At 36.7% G+C, this 21,297-nt stretch overlaps 1 protein-coding gene across 2 annotated transcripts in view; it reads left to right on the top strand.

Moving 5' to 3' along the window:
• The window catches only part of GRID2 (glutamate receptor, ionotropic, delta 2), a 1,587,604-nt gene that overhangs the window by 18,087 nt on the left and 1,548,220 nt on the right, over nucleotides 1-21,297 (top strand). The window lies entirely within an intron of this gene.

Below are 21,297 nucleotides of genomic sequence, written 5' to 3'. Positions count from 1 at the left end.
ACAAACAAATTAAATTCTGACCCTGTGGGCAAGCTCAGAGCTGGAGCTTGCAGGAGAACAGTCTGAAGAACTTTAAAAGCCTTTTGAGTTTCTGAAGACCAAACCAGTTTGTTGGTTTGGGCCTGCTGAGTTTCAGCTATAAGTTTATATAAAGGCTGGGCAAGTTTCCCATAACTCGGAATCCAAATGCGACAGTAACCTGTGATTCCCCAAAATCCTCTCAATTGTCTTAAAGTCATAGGTAGGGGATGATTTAGTATCGGTTTAATTCTCTCAGGGCCTATGGCCCTAGTCCCTTCTGATATGATTAGGCTCAGATATCTAACCGATTGTTGACAAAGCTGAGCCTTTTCTCTTAATGTCTTGTAACCACAGTCTGCCAGAAAGTTTAAGAAATCTTCTGAGGCTCGTGAACAAGCTTCCTCTGTCTCAGCACAGAGCAAAATATCATCTACATATTGTAACACCACTGCTTCAGAGCTATTAAAGTTTTGTAGATCCCGTGACAAACTTTGTCCGAATAAGTGAGGACTGTCACGAAATCCCTGGGGCAAAACTGTCCAGGTTAACTGAGAAGCTGGCTGCGTAGGGTCTTCAAAGGCAAATAGAAATTGACTTTCTAATGAGGTGGATGAAACTGGAGCCTATTACACAGAGTGAAGTAAGCCAGAAGGAAAAACATCAATACAGTATACTAATGCATATATATGGAATTTAGAAAGATGGTAACAATAACCCTGTGTACGAGACAGCAAAAGAGACACTGATGTATAGAACAGTCTTATGGACTCTGTGGGAGAGGGAGAGGGTGGGAAGATTTGGGAGAATGACATTGAAACACATAAAATATCATGTAAGAAACGAGTCGCCAGTCCAGGTTCGATGCACGATACTGGATGCTTGGGGCTAGTGCACTGGGACGACCCAGAGGGATGGTATGGGGAGGGACGAGGGAGGGGGGGTTCAGGATGGGGAAAACATGTATACCTGTGGCGGATTCATTTTGATATTTGGCAAAACTAATACAATTATGTAAAGTTTAAAAATAAAATTAAAAAAAAAAAAAAAAAGAAATTGACTTTCTTCCGCCAAAGGCACGGAATAGAAGGCATCCTTTAAATTAATTACTGAGAAATATTTGGCCCGTTCAGGAATTTCAGACAGTATAAGGATTAGGCACCACGGGGTGTAAAGGAACTATAGCCTCATTTATTATTCGTAAATCTTGAACTATAAAGAAATCGAATGGTAAATGGAGACTATTACTGATTTTTAAAAGTGTATATCTTCATTCTCATTTCATAATATGACCATACATATTTTTAATCAAGGTCTGGGACTAATATTAAGAGACTAGTGCTGTTAATTTATTTGATACCCATTTCCAATCAAAACAACTTTAAAATGCAGTGATCTTTGATATTTTATGTTATCAAAGTAAAATAAAAATATGAAAATTTAAATTACTTGTGCATGATTGCTTTTATAGTTTCATATTTCAAGTAGAATCTCCTTATATAAATTCATAGAATTACATGGAAGGGTTAAAATATTTCCATAAAATTGTGTATCCTTTAATTTCATGTTATCTACAAACAGTTAGCTGAAGGGGGGAAAATTGTCCTCCTAGAATGGTGAAGAAAAGCCTGAAATGGGACTAGAGGGATCTTGTTGAGACTTCAGGCCTCATTTTATAAGTGTCTCAGAAGACTCTATTTTATGGTTTAGGATCTGTGTTCTCAGATAAGAAATGTTTGAAAACATGAATCTGCAGTCAGGAAAATGTGACAGCAGAAGCAGTGTGTCTGCATGTGTGTAAAAACACTGGTTGCACTGAAGAGGAATGGAGCAGATCCATATCAGCCAGTCTTTCTGTCTCTCTGTCTTTGTTTAGAGTCTAGCTTTTCAGGCTGTTTATATAATACGTACTGCCAATGCTTAATCCAGTAGAAACAGTTTAGGTGTGATATTATTTGAACTTAATTTTGCCATCTTGCTCTTTCTTGTTTTTAGTAAGTTGATCAAGTGTATGAGAACTAAGGATGGAAAATGGAGTGCTCCAGTGGGGAGGAAGGCTGCTGGCATTTCTCAGTCTTGCTCTCAGGCTCTCTTATTAGTTTTAGAGTAGACCAAGGGATGAGATGGAGAAGGCAACGGCACCCCACTCCAGTACTCTTGCCTGGAAAATCCCGTGGACGGAGGAGCCTGGTGAGCTGTCGTCTATGGGGTCGCACAGAGTGGGACACGACTGAAGCGACTTAGCAGCAGCTGCAGCAGCAAGGGATGAGAAATTTAAAATCGATGAAGGATAACCTGAGTCAGTTCAGTTATTAAAAATTGCAATGATTGTTAATTTTTGTTTCTGAAAGGGTTATTTTTGTATAGTACCAAAAATAAAAGCACTCAATTTGATGTCAGAGGTATATATTCAAATCATGTTTTGTTCACTTTGCCACTTCATAAGCTTGAAGTCTTTGGATAAGTAATGAGACTTTCACCATCTCAAATGTTCCTGCTTCTGCTTCCTCTCCACTTCATTGGTTATAAGGATAAGCTGTTGTAACATTTAAAATATGAACTTATGGACTATGCAAATAGTATTCATACTTAAGGAGCTATAACTTGCAATTTAACTATACTGCTAGTCAGTGTCCTGGTTGTGCATTAGAAAGTGGATCCCATGCCTCACATTAGACAGGGTTCCCTGTTTATCCTCTGTTCCTAAAATAGTAATTCAGGTTTACATCTATGCTTTTTTACAACATATTAATCAAAGTTGAAAGTTTTTATTAAAGTAACTGAATTTAAGTTTAAGTATTCCTTTAAAGGTGACATTTCCCTCTCAAATTACATGAAATAAGTTGCTAACATGTTGTTATCGCTGATGCTGATGTTTAGTTATGTTTTGCCACCACACCCTTTCATCTGGAATAGGGTCATCTTGTAATTTATTATCCAAACTGGGAGTCTTTTGAAAGTGAAAATGACCTATTAAGATTTCCCCTGGGGTGAAAGGGACAGACTAGAGCTGACTGGAGGCAAACAGGGACAAGGCTGCACTCATTTCAAAAGCCTACCTGCAGGCATGTGATTGGCTTGTGTTTGGTCCAGCCACCATAGGCAGTGGTTCTATCTTAACAACAGATTGTTCCTTATCTAAAGGAGGTTTTGATTTTGTTTTATTTTTAATTACTTAGACCACTTTTCTCCATGGGCAGCAGAAAAGAGGAAAAATAGCTATGTATAGGTTCTCTTTGTTCAGACAAACATATTTAACTGAATTTTAAAATATCAGACATTAGTATCTGTCATCACTCCCTTTATTCTTCTGCATCTATTCTCCCTATCTACTGTTTGACTGCTTCTGTTAACAGAATTCACTGGATATTGGCAATTGTATCAGTTCACACCTAACCTCAGATGCTTTGTCTCTGGAACTATATAAATAAAGGACACATTCTCACATGGAGTGAAATGTTCTCAGAAACATAAAGTTTACAACAAAGATTTAGATTTGCTTCAGTTTTGCATCCTAAAAGAAAAAAGCATCACCTAAACAAGTTTTTGACAAGTTTTATTTTTAATGGAAATATACCAAATAAGAGGTATTCTCCTCTCCAAATAAGAGGAGAATTACCTTAAGAATTAGTTTCAAAGGTGTATATTTAATGTTTTCTTCTTAGAGGGGATAAGCATAAAATATTGGCTTGTGATTTCAAATTAATTGCACTATAACTAGTGTTTAATAGATTCAACCTGTACAGACTTCACTGTCAGAAGTATACCTGTTAGTTTGGTGTAAAATTCATTAGATTCTCTTAACCTTCCTTTCCTTTTTCTCTGTTCTGAAGTCTAGTTTTACCTCAAGAAATGAACATGTGATACTCTGCATTGGTCTCTTACCTTCACATTCTCGCTCTTCCCTTGACGGCCTAGTTCATATAAACCTTATCTTCTTTTCTTCACTTTTGGCACCCTGGTTATTACTTTCTGTGATTTTCAAGCGTGGAACTGCCTTTGAGAGCATTTTCCTCACTCTGTGTCCAAAGAAGAGTGCAGCCTTCCTCCTTTCTCAGTGCCAGTTTTTAGGGTTGGGCTGACCTGTTCCTTAGGTTATTTTCAATGTAGAAATTGCATAATCATAGATTCTATAGTTGGGAGGAAGGTTAGAAATTGTATATAGTACAAAGTCCTTTTGCTGATGAGAAAACTGAGAGGTTAAGTGAGTTGAATGCTGCATAGATAGGCATTTTTAAATAGTCTATTAAGCATAATTTTTACTAAAAATGTAATTGTAGTCACATCATCAAAGAAGTATTAATGTAGGCTATTAGCCAGGAGATAGAAATAGCCCGATTATGTAGCACTGGATAATTGTTTTCATTAACGTAAGGTCCATTTTACCTGTGCTCTACTGTACTGCTTTAGAGGACTGTAATTAATTTCCTCTGAAGCTTGCTAATACAATGTGAGAGGTAGCTAACCCAATTGTTGGGAAGCTATTCCCACAGCTACTAGGGGCAGGAAGTATATGTACCATCTTCTAGGAATTCTCCCAGATTTTAGAGCTCAGCAGTCTATCCCAGATCCAAACCCTATTCCTCAGCCTACGCACTCCACTCTTGCTTCCTCACAGTCTCCTTCCTCTCCTCTCCTCTACCAGACTCAAGTTGGAACTTGTTTCCTTCAAAATTTACAAAAATTAATTCTCTCTAATAATCTGTATCATTGTTCATGTATTTATGCTTGGTTTTTAATCACTCTTGGACAGTTTATTTCCGTGTTTTCAACCTTACTGTTTTCATATGTAAAACGTAAATGTAGCGACCTATAATGAAGAGACAAATGAAAAGTAAATTATATAAGATAAATTGGAAAAAATAAAATAAGACTGGCACAGGATGAGTTTTCAATAAAATTTTGTTTTCCTTATCCTTCTCTGCTTTCCCTCAAAATTTCATAAATAGTTGTGATTAATTGTACATTTTATTTCTGTTTTCTGCACATTTGCCAAATATCTTGAGGCTAGAGTTAATTGATTTTCTCAATTATGTCAAGTAGAGAGGAAAACTATCTGTGAAAATATGGGTTATTTATATTCTCATTTACAAATTCAAAGAGGCTTGCTGTTTGCTTAATATGACAGAAACACTTTAAACAAACTTAGGATTTTTAAATCCTTTTTCTTTTTTGGCTTCAGAACTTTCATAAAATAGAGATTTCTTTTTCTAGTTGTTTATAAGCTTATAATCTTTTTGGTGCTTGGATCCATTTTGAAAAACAACCCTTCTTTAAGTCTTCTTTCAAATCCAACTAACTTTATACTTTTTATATCATGAAAGTCATAATATCATCACCTCATATTACTTTCTGATTCTCAGTTCTAGACAATAATAATAAATTACTACAGTTCAGTTCAGTTGCTCAGTCATGTCCGAATCTTTGCAGCCCCATGATTCGCAGCACGCCAGGGCTCCCTGTCCACCACCAACTCCTGGAGTTCACTCAAACTCATGTCCAACAAGTCAGTGATGCCATCCAGCCATTTCATCCTCTGTCGTCCCCTTCTCCTCCTGCCCCCAATCCCTCCCAGCATCAGAGTCTTTTCCAATGAGTCAACTCTTCGCATGAGGTGGCCAAAGTACTGGAGTTTCAGCATCATTCCTTCCAAAGAACACCCAGGGCTGATCTCCTTCAGAATGGACTGGTTGGATCTCCTTGCAGTCCAAGGGACTCTCAAGAGTCTTCTCCAACACCACAGTTCAAAAGCATCAATTCTTCGGCGTTCAGCTTTCTTCGCAGTCCAACTCTCACATCCATACATGACCACAGGAAAAACCATAGCCTTGACTAGACGGACCTTTGTTGGCAAAGTAATGTCTCTGCTTTTCAGTATACTATCTAGGTTGGTCATAACTTTGCTTCCAAGGAGTAAGCGTCTTTTAATTTCATGGCTGCAATTACCATCTGCAGTGATTTTGGAGACCCCAAAAATAAAGTCTGACACTGTTTCCACTGTTTCCCCATCCATTTCCTGTGAAGTGATGGGACCAGATGTCATGACCTTAGTTTTCTGAATGTTGAGCTTTAAGCCAATTTTCTCATTCTACTCTTTCACTTTCATCAAGAGGCTTTTGAGTTCCTCTTCACTTTCTGCCATAAGGGTGGTGTCATCTGCATATCTGAGGTTATTGATATTTCTCCCAGTAATCTTGATTCCAGCTTGTGCTTCTTCCAGCCCAGCATTTCTCATGATGTAAGTTAAATAAGCAGGGTGACAATATACAGCCTTGACATACTCCTTTTCCTATTTGGAACCAGTCTGTTGTTCCATGTCCAGTTCTAACTGTTGCTTCCTGACCTGCATACGGATTTCTCAAGAGGCAGGTCAGATGGTCTGGTATTCCCACCTCTTTCAGAATTTTCCACAGTTTATTGTGATCCACACAGTCAAAGGCTTTGGCATAGTCAATAAAGCAGAAATAGATGTTTTTCTGGAACTCTCTTGCTTTTTCCATGATCCAGCGGATGTTGGCAATTTGATCTCTGGTTCCTCTGCCCTTTCTAAAACCAGCTTGAACATCAGGAAATTCATGGTTCACGTATTGCTGAAGCCTGGCTTGGAGAATTTTGAGCATTAATTTACTAGCGTGTGAGTGAGTGCAGTTGTGCGGTAGTTTGAGCATTCTTTGGCATTGCCTTTCTTTGGGATTGGAATGAAAACTGACCTTTTCCAGTCCTGTGGCCACTGCTGAGTTTTCCAAATTTGCTGGCATATTGAGTGCAGTACTTTCACAGCATCATCTTTCAGGATTTGAAATAGCTCAACTGGAATTCCATCACCTCCACTAGCTGTGTTCGTAGTGATGCTTTCTAAGGCCCACTTCCCCTTCCAGGATGTCTGGCTCTAGGTGAGTGATCATACCATCGTGATTATCTTGGTCATGAAGATCTTTTTTGTACAGTTCTTCTGTGTATTCTTGCCACCTCTTCTTAATATCTTCTGCTTCTGTTAGGTCCGTACCATTTCTGTCCTTTATCGAGCCCATCTTTGCATGAAATGTTCCCTTGGTATCTCTAATTTTCTTAAAATGATCTCTAGTCTTTCCCATTCTGTTGTTTTCCTCTATTTCTTTGCATCAGTTACTTAATTACCTTCTAATTTTATTTTAATATCATCATCCACTCCTTTCTTACCTTCCTAATATTTACTGTGCTGAAATGTTTATTTTGCATTTCCTGTGCTTATGGAAAATAATTCTGGGTAGAAAAATTGTGTGCTGATGAGAAAATAAAGGGAAAGAGAAGTCATGGTGATTTGGTTAGCATTTAATTATCCTGGCCGTTTTACATATTGGTACCGATTTACTAATTGTTGTTTTTTCAGTTAAAGTAGACTTGTCTTCTAAAATTGACCTGTTAATGTGGGTTTAATCAATAGAGCCAGCTCCACAGGTTTATAACTGATTAAAGGTCAGTAAATTATTTGGGCATTTGAGATCAAATCAGCACAATTAGTATAGAACCCTGATTGTAAAATCCACAAATTAATTTTAGTATAAAAGTTCTTTAGTGAAAAAAGACTTTATTGTATATTTAGAATTACAATTATTCAAAATAAATGGATACATATGTATGTATAGCTGATTCACTTTGCTGTACAGCAGGAACTAACACACTGTAAGGTACTGGAGTGGGTAGCCATTTCCCTTCTCTAGGGTATCTTCCTGACCCAGGATCGAACCTGAATCTCCTACATTGCTGGCAGATTCTTTACCATCTGAATTCCCAAAGAGGCCCTAAAAGAACTGTACTCCAATAATATCTTAAAAGAGTACAGCTGGTGTGTTTCTATAGTATTTGGAGGGATCATTGAACTAGTTGGCCTACCTTTGGCGCCACTTTCATAAATTTAATATTTTAATAATTTATCATCCCCCTGGTCCTGCTTCATCTCTGTAAAAATACCAGGAGGATACTTGTTGCTTCTCAAACACTTTGGAAGCCTCTGGTTTAATCTGAAACTAGCCACTCTATTAAGGGCAGGGAGAGACTGAAAAAAAAAAAAAAAGCAGTCCACTACAGATTGTTAGATGGTAGGTTAATAAGCAAGGGAGACTAGTTACAGGTTTGTCTTGGGTGGCTGCACCCACCCCCTAGAATGTTAAAAGTTTGCAAGTATACCTAGGAGATACTGTGGCTTTGATTTCAGAACCACTGAAACAAATCAAGTATCACAATAAAGTAAGTCCATGAATGTGGATTCTGGTTCATATAAAAGCTATGTTTACATGACACTGTACTAGTCTATTAAGTGTGCAGTAAAGAGAACAGTGTATGTACCTTAATCCAAAAGCATTTTCTTGCTAAAAAATGCTGACCATCATGTTAGCCTTCAGTGAGTCATAGTCTTTTTGCAATATAACATCAAACTATAGATCGCAGATCAAATATTATCATTTTTGTCAGAATTGCCAAATTGTGACACAGAGACAATGATGTGAGCAAATTAAAAACAAAAACAAAACCCCATAATGCCTTCAAAGTTTACTAAAGTGAAGTCCAATAAAATGAGATATGCCTGTATGCCTTTACTGGGCTCAGTTCCTCATAGCAGAGGCCTTAACTGAGTTCAGTTACATACCAAGTACACATAACCTAAACACCACATGTCTATTTCAAGGCTATATCCTTGGAGCAGCCTCTGGGAGGGGGAAGGCAAGTGGAAAATACATTCCACGGACAGGAGAAGTGGGTAGGGAACTTCCCATTGTTCTGCTTGGGGGTCACCCCGAAGTCATGTCATTTTGATTTTCTGCCCCAACAATACTATAGGGTATAACAACATAGTGAAAGTGACTAAATCCATTCCCTATAATGAGAATAATATATAACTTGCTCTTCATAATTATATATAAGAACCAGTAGTGAGTGACATTTATTAAGTACTCACAATATGGCAATCATTGTTGTGAACTTTGTAGATATTATCTCATTAAATCGTTACAGTGACCCTAATAATGTTGGTACTATCATTATTACCATTTTGCAGATGAGATTAAGGGAAGTTTAGCATTGCATTTTAATTCTTCCAGTTGCACTCAGTCACAGAATATAAAAACGGATAGGGTCTGACGCCTGTCCTCATTTCTTCCCTTATTGTGTCTATAGAATAGTTTCTACTGGATTTCTATCTATTCCATGCATCCTGTGCTCTTTTCCCCTGCTGATAGTCACTTTGCCAACAAGAAGCCAGTTACTTTCTTAAGAGCCCTCTCTGATTTTCTTATCAATGTGAATCAGGGAACCCCATGCATTTCTCACCAACTGAAGCTAAGTTGCTTCAGTCATGTCCAACTCTTTGCAACTCCATGGACTGTAGCCTGCCAGGCTCCTCTGGTCCATGGTATTCTCCAGGCAAGAATAATGGAGTGGCTTGTCATTCCCTTCTCCAGGGCATCTTTCCAACCCTGGGATGGAACCTGTGTCTCTTACATGTCCTGCATTGGCTGGTGGGTTCTTTATCATTAGTGTTACCTGGGAAGCCATTTCTCACTACATTCTATAAAACTATTGTAGCCTTGAATTTGATTTTTAATCAATTTGAAAAAAACCCCTGAAATCTCTTCTAGTGAGTTGTTATTTAAAAAATTAACATAGTTTTGTTGTTGTTTTACAAATGGCTGTTATTTTATTGTGTTTTTTTTTTCCTGAGTCACAGAGCATCATTGATTAATTAAAAAAAGGCACTATTAGGCTTAATATCTACATCTTTTAAAGTGTCTGTTCACTTGTCTTTAGTTGGTTTTTAGTGTATTATACAATTACTTGAAGTTGGCATAAGTCTTCATTTCACATTATTTCTAGTGTATTAAGTATCTACTTAGCAACATTCTTGCCTATAATTCTAAATGGAGTTTTTGTGCCCTCTTAATCTCTGGTCCCCATTGGGAAAAACTCACTCAGAAACTCATTTTAGAGTACGTCATATACCAGGGAGTAACAAGGCATGTTTCACATATATTCTTGTTTTACCTTATTTTCCACTGAGAAAGCAGAGTAATTAGTTAGTCATGATTCCTTGTCTAGATCTTTAAGTTAAGCTAGCCAGGTCTTACATAAAGCTTTTGGCCAATATTCCTCTCTTATGAAAAATAAATTAATTTAATTATTCTACAAAATCATACCTGTTTTGGTTTCACCTTTTATAAATGAAAGTTTTAGATATGTTTAGGTATGTTTCCTGAAATTTTGTTTTCTTTGAATCCAGAAGACATTTTGGGCATTCTTTCTGAATGTTTATCCTTTTTTCTTCCCCTCTCATGTGTGGAATAGAAAGGAATTAGAAGAAAATTATAATGATTAAAGTAGTGTGGAGAGTGGGAAAAGGAGGACATGGTGTGTTATTTGCAATGTCATTTTTATCTTTGGTAGGATGATGTACTGTGTTAAGATAAGGGCCACCAGGAAAGAAAAAAAGGAAAAATAAAAGTTGACTTTTACCAACATACTTTAAAAGTGCTTTTTGTGTATGTTAATATATGAAATGATAAATGTTCATCTGCTTGAAAAGGAGCTGTACAGAGGTAAAGACAGAGAGAAATGTCAAGTGTTGAATAAGGACAAAAACAAATAATACACAGACTCAAGAGGGAGAATGACCTTTATAGAATGCCTAACAGCTGCATGCAGTCCAGGTCTCTGCTGGAACAGGACAAGGACTGCCTCCTGTGCCATGTTCAATGTTCTTCTCTGCAGGAACACTGATGCAGGGAAAGGGTGCATGAAAGTGACTAATAGGTCACTTCAGCTAATGTCAGCCAGATATGTGACTCAGTAGGCCAGAGGTTTGCTGAATGAACTTCAACCAAGATGATCTAAAGTAAACATTTAGAAGAAGTAACAGCCTAATCCACTTGTGTTCATTAGGAAAATGATGGCAATTTTTTTGGTTACATGTGATTATCTTACTACAGTTAGCTTCTTGATTAAGCATACCAAAGACACTATTTTCTCTTACACTTAGAAAGGATGCACTGAATACTAACCTTTCTTATAGTATTGAACTTGCACTTTTCCTTTGTGTGATCTTGAATTTTCTTGTTTTGAAAAGTAGTTTTATGATAATGGTTCAGTTCAGTTCAGTTCAGTTGCTCAGTCATGTCTGAATCTTTGCGACCCCCTGAATTGCAGCACGCCAGGCCCCCCTGTCCATCACCAAATCCCGGAGTTTATTCAAACTCATGTCCATCGAGTCGGTGATGCCATCCAGCCACCTCATCCTCTGTTGTCCCCTTCTCCTCTTGCCTCCAATTCCTCCCAGCATCAGGGTCTTTTCCAATGAGTCAGCTCTTCGCATGAGGTGGCCAAAGTATTGGAGTTTCAGCTTTAGCATCAGTCCTTTCAAAGAACACCTAGGATTATGGTTACAAGGAACATAATAAAATGTAACCTGAGAAAGGCCTTTGTTATCGTAGGATATTAAAACTAGTATTTTTTTCTGGATGTTCAGAATAAAATGTTATGAAGCAGAAGTACATGTAAAAAAATGAATCTTTCAGGAATGTCCTTTTCTAACTTCTGTAGCCAGAATTAGTTTATGTACTAACACTTAGCTATGGGAAAGTGTTCTATCAGTATTAATTTGTGGTTTTCATGTTTCATCTTTATGTTCTTGCTAACTGTTCTGTAATAATTTCTATCTGAAGCTGAAAAAGGAAATTGGACTTGAAGCTGGAATAAGTGACTGTATCAGATCACAAAATTCTCACTCTCTAGAAGATTCTAATCTTGGGTAGAGGTTTGCTTTGTGTATCTACGTGTGTACTAGATAATAGTCATCGTTCTTATGTTTGTATTTTGTGGTCCATGATGTTAACTGTACATAATCAGTATTCTAGGATAACATCCTAAGTGGTTAAGGTATCGCAAGTGGATCAAAACCTGAAGTTTCAAATGCTTTGTTTTGTGGGCTCTGATTATCTAGGAAGCTGTTCATAGAGTTGTGCCATCTGGCTTCTTTCTAACTCTCTACATAAAAACTTTGGCATTTATTAGAAAGAGGAAGAAAAAAAAGATGTTTTACACATATTTCACTTTTTATGGGTTTCTCACAATCATGTATCAACCCAATTCAGTCATATTTGTATTTCTTCCAACTTGCTTACTCTATAAGCTGGAATAAGTAACTGTATCACATCACAAAATTCTTGCTCTCTAGAAGCTTCATTATTGTAATGAAGTTATCATTGGCTTAGTTATCTGAAGCTATTTGTTATCTGAAAGGTGAAATTGGTGAATAAATATATATATGCTTTTTCTCATTAAAGTAAAATTCCATGCTATCTATTATTTAGATAGGTTTGTTTGGAAGCTCAAATGAAAAATTGCAAAGCATAATAATATATATTAATTCTTACAATATTCATTACATTTTTGTGGAATATCTAAATGTATCACGTGTTCTTTTATCCTTGAGTACCCAATGATAAATAAAACAGTGGAAACAATAAAAAGTCTCATCTTCCTGAAACTTCTAATGTGGAAGACAAACAGTAGAGAAATAATTGAAAGTATAGAGACATATGAAGAAAAAAGACAGCAAGGTAAGGGGCATAGAATGATGGAGAGTGTGCATTTACTGAAGAAAGCAGAAACTAAAATGAAGTGACGGGGTTTGAGCATTCTGGAAAAGGAGAGAGAAAGGGAGAGGAGAGAAGAACAGAAGAAAAGAGGAGAATAGGAGAAGAGAGAGAAACATGCTTGGCATGTTCAGAGACTGGCAGGGATAGTGCTGTAGCTGTAGTGCAGGAAGCAAGGGGATGGTAGAAGAATAATTCAAGGAGGAAGATAAAGATTACTTTTAACCCTTTAAGAATTACATATTGTAGTATGATAATGATATCATAGACTCTCACGATTATTTTAAATGTTTAATTTTTTAAATGAGAAGATACTGCTCTGACCTTCATTTTACTGTTGGAGGTTACAGAAATCTCTGTGCCCATCCTGACAACATGAATGAGGATCTTCTTGTCTAAGGGTGATTCTTGCTGCTGCTAGATCTTCCCCATTGTCCAGCTCACACTAGTTGATCCTAGCTTCTTGTAATTGTAGGATTGTTTGGGTCAAGAAGGGCCTTATTTTACAGGGAAGAATTTTCCTATGTGATCCAGAACAAAGACTGGAGTGTGTGGGGATTGATTAGAGACCCTGGAGCCAGGGATTGAGGGTTAAAGTACCCTCTTTAGAGGTGGTTTTCCCATCTGGAGAGATTTCTTGGCAGCAGTAACCAGAGAACGTGCTATGGTTTGCATGACCAGTTTTAGTAGTTGTAACCTCTATGTAAATGTATGTCACCTTACATTGAGCATTCATAAGGTACTGATTATAAATACCTTTATTTGTAAATTCAATATATTATACCAAATTGTGGCAATATTAAGAGACAATATTGTAGTGTTGATAAGATTTCAAGAATTCTTCCTTTTGATGAATTCTCCTCTCTCTTGTGAAGAATTCTTAGACACATTTTAATTTGTGGATATGGTGTTTTAAAATGTCTTATTTTTTCTAACCAAATCCATGAAGATTCTCATAGTGTCTATAAATAATGTAACCCTCCACATACCATACATTGAATGATTTTTCATAAAAGAATATTTAAACTGAAATCTAGGCGTTTGGAAGGGAGACTTGCTAATACTAGTCTGCAGATTGGAAAGTAACAACAGAGTATCTAAAGTGCTGTTGAGTATTGAATTGAAATGACTGTGAGTAAGAGTGGAGCAGGAATGCTACAGAGATGCACACATTTCAATGGGACTGATTGTTGTTAGAACTTAGAAATGTAGATAGCTGACAAACTGCTTTGAAACGATCAGAAATGTTGCATGTAGCATGTAAATTACAGCTGAAGTCATATGCACTTAAAAAAAACCAAACCCTTCAAGCTACTAAATAAAAAGAAATGACAATATGAAGAAGTTCTGACCTTTTTTCAAGCTCGTCTTCTCCATATATATATGGAGAAGAAGCTCATCTTCATAAATATATGGAGAAGAAGCTCATCTTCTCCAATATATTAACATATAAAAGTTATCCCAATCAGGATATTTACATTTCTAGGAAAACGAAGTTTACTTTAACAGTATGCATGGCAACTCCTTTCTCTCATCAGGATTCATTTTACAAGTCTTTATTGAGAAAATTTTAATACTACTTTAAGGCCCTTTATTACTTGATATAGAGATTCTTCACAAACTTAAAATAGTAGAGTCCTTAACTTAAAGCACGTGGGATTTTGAGACATGAATGAAGAATTATTAGAAGACAGTCCATGCAGTTTTAACTATTACTTCCAAATCATATGTTAAATTGACTTCTTGTTATTTTTATGTAGCAGTCCTTTGAAAATGGTTAAAATGTATTTAATTTATAACACAAACTGTTTATTGATTTAAAAGAAGACAAGAGAAGACACGTGGCAGCCACACTAAGTACCACTTGAATAAGCAGTCTAATATCTGAAATTTAGCTATTAGATTTAAATTCAGGTTAGAGCACTTAACCCGGTATGTACTGCTTTCATTGTAATTAGCTGAGCATCTGTCCTCCGTATCTGTGGTTTCCATATCCTTGGATCCAACCAACTGATGATGAAAATATTTTTTAAAAAATTCAGAAAGTTCTGAAAAGGCAAAACTTGAATTTGCCACCAGGGCAAATATTTACATAGTGTTTGCATTAGATCTACAGCTATTTATATAAAATTTACAGTATATTATGTATTATAAGTTATCTCAAGATGGTTCAAAGTATACAAGAGGATATTCTTAGGTTATATGCAAATTCCCCACCATTGTATATAAGGAACTTGAATCTATGAATTTTGATATCCACAGGGGTCCTAGAACCCATCCCATGCAGATACTCAGGGATGACTGTATTTAAGTAACCCCAGAGGGTATCAGCGGAGAAGGCAGTGGCACCCCACTCCAGTATTCTTGCCTGGAAGATCCCATGGACGGAGGAGCCTGGAAAGCTGTGGTCCATGGAGTTGCTGAGGGTCAGACACGACTGAACAACTTCACTTTCACGCATTGGAGAAGGAAATGGCAGCCCACTCTAGTATTCTCGCCTGGAGAATCCCAGGGACAGGGGAGCCTGGTGGGCTACCATCTATGGGGTCACACAGAGTCGGACATGACTGAAGTGACTTAGCAGCAGTAGTAGCAGCAGAGGGGATCAGAATGTCCCTTACATATCTTGTTCCCATGATGACTGCCACTATGTAGCTCAATAGCTGACATGATTTCTATGTAAAGTAGTCAAATTGCTAGTTTGGAAAAAGCAGAAGCTATTAAACCAGACCGAATTAAAAAAATGTAGTTTGCATAATACTGTAATCTTCTGTATTTTAATTTATACAACAGAGTTCATAATTCCTATTTTATTGGTGTTTTCACTTAATTTAAAAAGATAAGACACATAAAAAGCTATCACAAATGAAGCAGGAACACATACTGCTTGATTTCCGAGCCCGCCTCCCTTATCTGTTCCCGGTAGATTCTGATTTCATTGTGGATGTCTTGAATATCTATGGATATTGTAGCACTAGAGTAAAGCACGTGACCCTGGCTGAGCCTATTAGTGTATTCAGTCCTCTTGCTCATGGTAATTGGTGAGGTAGACTTATGACCTAAACTGGCCTAATTAGAAAGTCTCAGTCCTCATCGTTGGAATTTAGAAAGTTGAACAAAGGTTTTGCCATTTTTGTAATGGTATTGTATGTGGATGAGAAACCTAGATTTGCTATAGCTACCTTGGCTGTCAGCCACCAGCAAGCAGAACAAAGCTGAGCCAAGAGAATTGTAGCAAAATAGAGCCAAGCCTTGGAGGTGTGAACCTCTGCATCAACTTGTGCCTGGAGCCTGCCTTCCCTTTAGACTTCCATTATGTGTGCCAACAATTTCCTATTTAAAGTTGATTTATGTTTTCTTAATTATTCTATGTTAAGTATCCTAACTGATAACAGTAGGTAGTCAATAAATCTTAGCTTCATGAACCCCTTGAGCAGTTGATTACTACACAGGAGAGGGTCACATTCCTTATGGCTTTTTGTCTTCTTATTTGAAGGAACTGTGGTCTAGAAAAAATTATGTGTTGAATCTCAGTTCCAAAATTAATACTAAACCACACCCTTTTCAGAATGAGAGTAATATATTATGAGGCTTGGCATGAAGCCACAGTCAGCCTGACTAAATTGGTATCCCAGCCCTATCAGCTACTAGGTACATGCCCAACAGAAACTTATGTAACATAGCTGAACCTGTTTTCTTACTACAAAAAAGAATATATTTACTATAAATTTACTGTTGAAAAAGATAATCTTTACAAAGCATCCAAAGGCTTTGCCTGTTACATAATAAGCATTCAGTTCAGTTCAGTTCAGTCTCTCAGTCGTATCCGATGCTTTGTGACCCTATGGACTGCAGCATGCCAGGCTTCCCTGTCCATCATCAACGCGAAGAGCTTGCTCAAAGTCATATCCATTGAGTTAGTGATGCTATTCAACCATCTCATCCTCTCTCATCCCCTTCTCCTCCTGCCTTTGATCTTTCCCTGCATCAGAGTCTCCTCCAGTGAGTTAGTTTTTTGCATCAGGTGGCCGAAGTATTGCAGTTTCAGCTTCAGCATCAGTCCTTCCAATGAATATTCAGGACTGATTTCCTTTAGGATGGACTGGTTGGATCTCCTTGCAGGCCAAGGGACTCTCAAGAGTCTTCTCCAGCATCACAATTCAAAAGCATCCATTCTTCAGTGCTCAGCTTTCTTTATAGTCTAACTCACATCTATACATGACTACTGGAAAAACCAAAACTTTGACTAGACGGACCTTTGTTGGCAAAATAATGTCTCTGCTTTTTAATATGCTGTCTAGGTTGGTCATAGCTTTTCTTCCAAGGAGCAAGCATCTTTTAATTTCATAGCTGCAGTCACAACCTGCAGTGATTTTGGAGCCCAAGAAAATAAAGCCTGTCACTGTTTCCATTTTTTCCCCATCTATTTGCCTTGAAGTGATGGGACCAGATTCCATGATCTTCATTTTTTGAATGTTGATTGTTTTTTGAATATTGAATTTTGCATGTTTAATAAGCCTTCAGTGATCATTAATCATCATTGTTATTAGTCTGCATTGTTTTATTCTGACTTTGTAGGAGGGTGATATTAAGGATTTATTTAATCTTAGGATCAAAACACACATATTATGAGTAAGTCAATGTGTTTCTGAGTCCATTTGAATAATTTTTTGTTACTCATGCAGTAAAATGAAGGCTGAAGTAGGCGGTAAAATCATTTTTTATGTTTTAGAAGGTATACAGTTATTGGGGAATATTGCCTGCAAAATAGAAAAAAAATAGCTACACAGAGTGATGGTTGAATGTTTGAATGGTCATATAAAGCGAAATGCCAAATACATATATAATTATATATATATATTACTTTAAATATGTATTTTGAGTGATTGTTTTCTCTAATATTTGTAGAAGACTATAATCAAGTAGTCTTCAAGAGCTGTGGTAGTTCATGGAGAGCAGGTTAGATTTTATTAACTTATTTTATGAGGACAAAATTTATTGTATACTGTAAAAACTAAGTAAAAAAAACACACATCACAAGTATTAGTTGTCTCATAATTCTATTATTCAAGAACAAACATTGTTAATATTATAATGTATGGACTTCATTTTCATTACACACCAGACATTGTAGTTTTATTTATACCTGCATTGTACATGCATACACATATGCATATAGATACATTTATTTATGAATAATTTGGGATTCTGGGGTCATTTATATTTAATCATTCTTATTATTCTTTAATAATCTAATCATTCTTATTAGATATCATAAAGTCACCCTTAATATGTTTAGAACCAAAAATCTTCCCTAACTTGCTTTCTACCCACTGCTTCATCAAATGTCTATTTCAGTGAGTGGTACCACCATCTGGCAGTTGGAAAAGCCAGAACCCCTGGAGTAATGCTTGATGTCTCCTTTAATCTCCATCCACATAACCAGTCAAACAGAAGTCCAGTTGTTTCTGCTTTGTAATATCTCAAATCTATCAGTTTATTACTCCATAGCTCAAGTGCCCTGGAGAAGGCAATGGCACCCCACTCCAGTACTCTTGCCTGGAAAATCCCATGGATGGAGGAGCCTGGTAGGCTGCAGTCCATGGGGTCACGAAGAGTTGGACATGACTGAGCGACTTCACTTTCTCTTTTCACTCACATGCATTGGAGAAGGAAATGGCAACCCAATCCAGTGTTCTTGCCTGGAGAATCCCAAGGACAGCGGAGCCTGGTAAGCTGCCATCTATGGGATCGCACAGAGTTGGACACAACTGAAGCGACTTAGCAGCAGCAGCAGCAACTCAGGTGCCCATCATCTCTCTTACTTCAACTAACAACTTAACCTCATAACATGAAAATACCTGTGTGTTCTACTCTCTCTGATGTTAGTAATGTTATTATTTAGAGTCATTTGAGTGCTATTTAAAACATAAAAGAATATCATGTCCCTACTACGCTTAATATCTCTTATGTTCCTGTATGAGTTCCACAGATCTTAAGATAAAACCTAAAACCTTTACCATGACTTACAAGGCTCTGGGTTTTCAGACCTCTGTGTCCTTATCAATGTTTTCTTCCTAAACCACATTGGCTTTTTCTGTTTTTTACCTAAACGTGTCATGATCCTTCTTCCTTAGTATCATTGAATTTACTACTTCTGTGTAGATGACTTTTCCAGCTTCACACCCCATCATGCCTTACCTTTTAAATTAAACTGTGTTTCCTCATTCAAGTCTTCTTGGCTGTACAGACCAAGTTAGATCTCTCATCTTTAATGAACCATGCTTATCCCTCACATCATATATCTCAGTGGAAGTTAAAAAATGGTGATTGTGTAATACTTTGTATGATATGTGTCTTATGCTATTGTACAATTCACAGAGTTGGGTAATGTACTTTATCTTTTAAAAGTCATATCTCCATTATTTAGCAGGGACTTTGGGCATAAGACTATACACAATATTTAGTACCATTATTATATCAGAAACTCTATTCAGTATTTTTATAAAATAATGTTTTAATGTTTATGTGTTATCCTACTGTGAAAATAAAAAGCAACTTACTTAACCAGCCCCTATGATTAGACTTTACAATTTTTTTATTGTCTACTATTATAAATAAAGTTACAAGGAATTCAGGAATTCACTGAATTGTGGGTATTATTGGTTGAATTCATTAGAAGCAGAGCCCGAGATAGGGATTCTTGTGCAGGTAGTTTATTGAGGAAATGTTCCCAGAAGAAAACTGAAGGGAGTGAGCAAGCAGTGTAGGGTATAGGTAGAAGCATGGTTCCAGAATACTGTCTTCTGCCTGATTCCAAAGTGTTCTCTGGAATGAAAACTACACCACAGAGGTTGTGACACCTGGAAACTATGGGTCTGAACTGTTATTCTCATTAGTCTTTATCCATGAACTGCCTCAAATGCTTGGATTGGACTGAGAATCTAGGTGTGGCAGCAACAGCAGCTGGTATACAGAAGATCTAGGAAGTTGCATGGAAGACATTAAATAGTATTTTGGTATGTAACTTATAGTGAAAGCATGTTCTGAGAAGGAACAAAATACAGTAAGGAAAGGGCTGAGTATATTTGGGGTAAAAATGAGTTATTTGTTATAAATAATATGAAGGCTAAGTGAGGAGTAGATATTTGGAGATAATATTAGAAAAATGAATTGGACTTACATCACAAAAGATCTTAAATTTTGGGCTTCTGTGGTGGCTCAGTGGTAAAGAATCTGCCTGCCAGTGTAGGAGACATGATTTGATCCCTGATCCAAGAAAATTCCACATGCCATGGAGCAACTTAGGCCATGTTCCACAACTATTGAGCCTGTGCTGTAGAGCCCAGGAACCACAGCTGCTGAGCCCACGTGGTCTAGAGCCCACGCTCTGCAGCATGAGAAGCCACTGCAGTGAGAAGCCCATGCATCGCAACTAGAGACCAGCTTCTGCTTGCCACAGCTTGAGAAAAGCCTGCTTAGCAGTGAAGACCTAGCACATCCAAAAATAAATACATAAATAAAGTTATTTTTAAAAAGATCTTAAATTTCAAGCCTGTATGCAATATACATTGCTCAGTGAAGTTATATTGTGTGTGTGTAATTTGGGGTTACTTTTAAAAAGTCTGTGTATCTGTAAACATCTTTTCTGCTGAGGCAAAACATCTTTACACGTTTAATTGAGTGTTGTATTAGTTTTGGTAAAGAAAAAATTGTATCATGCCTAATGTTGAGAAACTTGCAATATATGAAAACATACAAAGATATGGACACAAATTTTCTATCTCTCTCAGCTTTATTAAATGTGTTGTATGAAGATATTGTTCTAAAACATCTTACTTTTAAGTTTTTAGATACCATAGAGAAAATTGAAAAGTGTTTTTTAGAAGAAATACCATGGAAAAACAGTGCAGTGGAAAACATAAAAGGATTTTGTTTACATCTACAAACCTGTTGAGTCCACTAGCATTATTTAACATCTTTAAAAAAAATCTTGCAGTGTACCATGATTACTAATCATAAATACAATATTTAGTTCTTCTCAATTTGCTTTCCTCATTTGTGAAATGCTGTTGGATGCCTCCTAACCTTGGGAGGGGGTGGCAGTTGAAAAGTTAATGAGTTAATGTTTATAGAGGCTTTGAAGTCTTTAGATGAAAGGTACAATATAAATCCAAAATATTAATCTTTAAGTGTGAAATACTCTAATTACTTCCCATTGCCACAGGGACATTATTGGAGATTTATACCTTCTTCTGAAATACCTGGCACAATTGTTATATGAGACAGCATAATTTTAGGTGAACCATTATGATTCTGTGGTCATTACCATGTATCAAAAAGAATAGTTTAAGTATATGTGTTACATTTACATATTCAGCATCTGACTGTTTTCCATTATTCATTTACTGATATAATAAACATTAAGATGATTTAAAATGCAGATCTATTATGCTGTACTATCTAGGTTGCTGCCAGAATCTTTTGTTACATAAGGTGTAAGAAGAAAATGAAGGTTTTTAAAGAGTTTGGAAAGAGATCAGATATGATGCTCAATAAATATATGGCTTTAAAACTAGAATGGTTAGATATTCATTAATTATCATGTAATAAGGAAGAAAAGTCATTGCAGTGATATTTTTAATATTTATACAAT

The sequence above is a fragment of the Bison bison genome, unplaced genomic scaffold, assembly GCF_000754665.1.
Source record: "Bison bison bison isolate TAMUID 2011002044 unplaced genomic scaffold, Bison_UMD1.0 scf7180017864464, whole genome shotgun sequence".
Classification (NCBI taxonomy): Eukaryota; Metazoa; Chordata; class Mammalia; order Artiodactyla; family Bovidae; genus Bison; species Bison bison.
The sequence above is the reverse complement of the archived record's forward strand: the minus strand, read 5'-3'. Positions and strand labels throughout refer to the sequence as shown.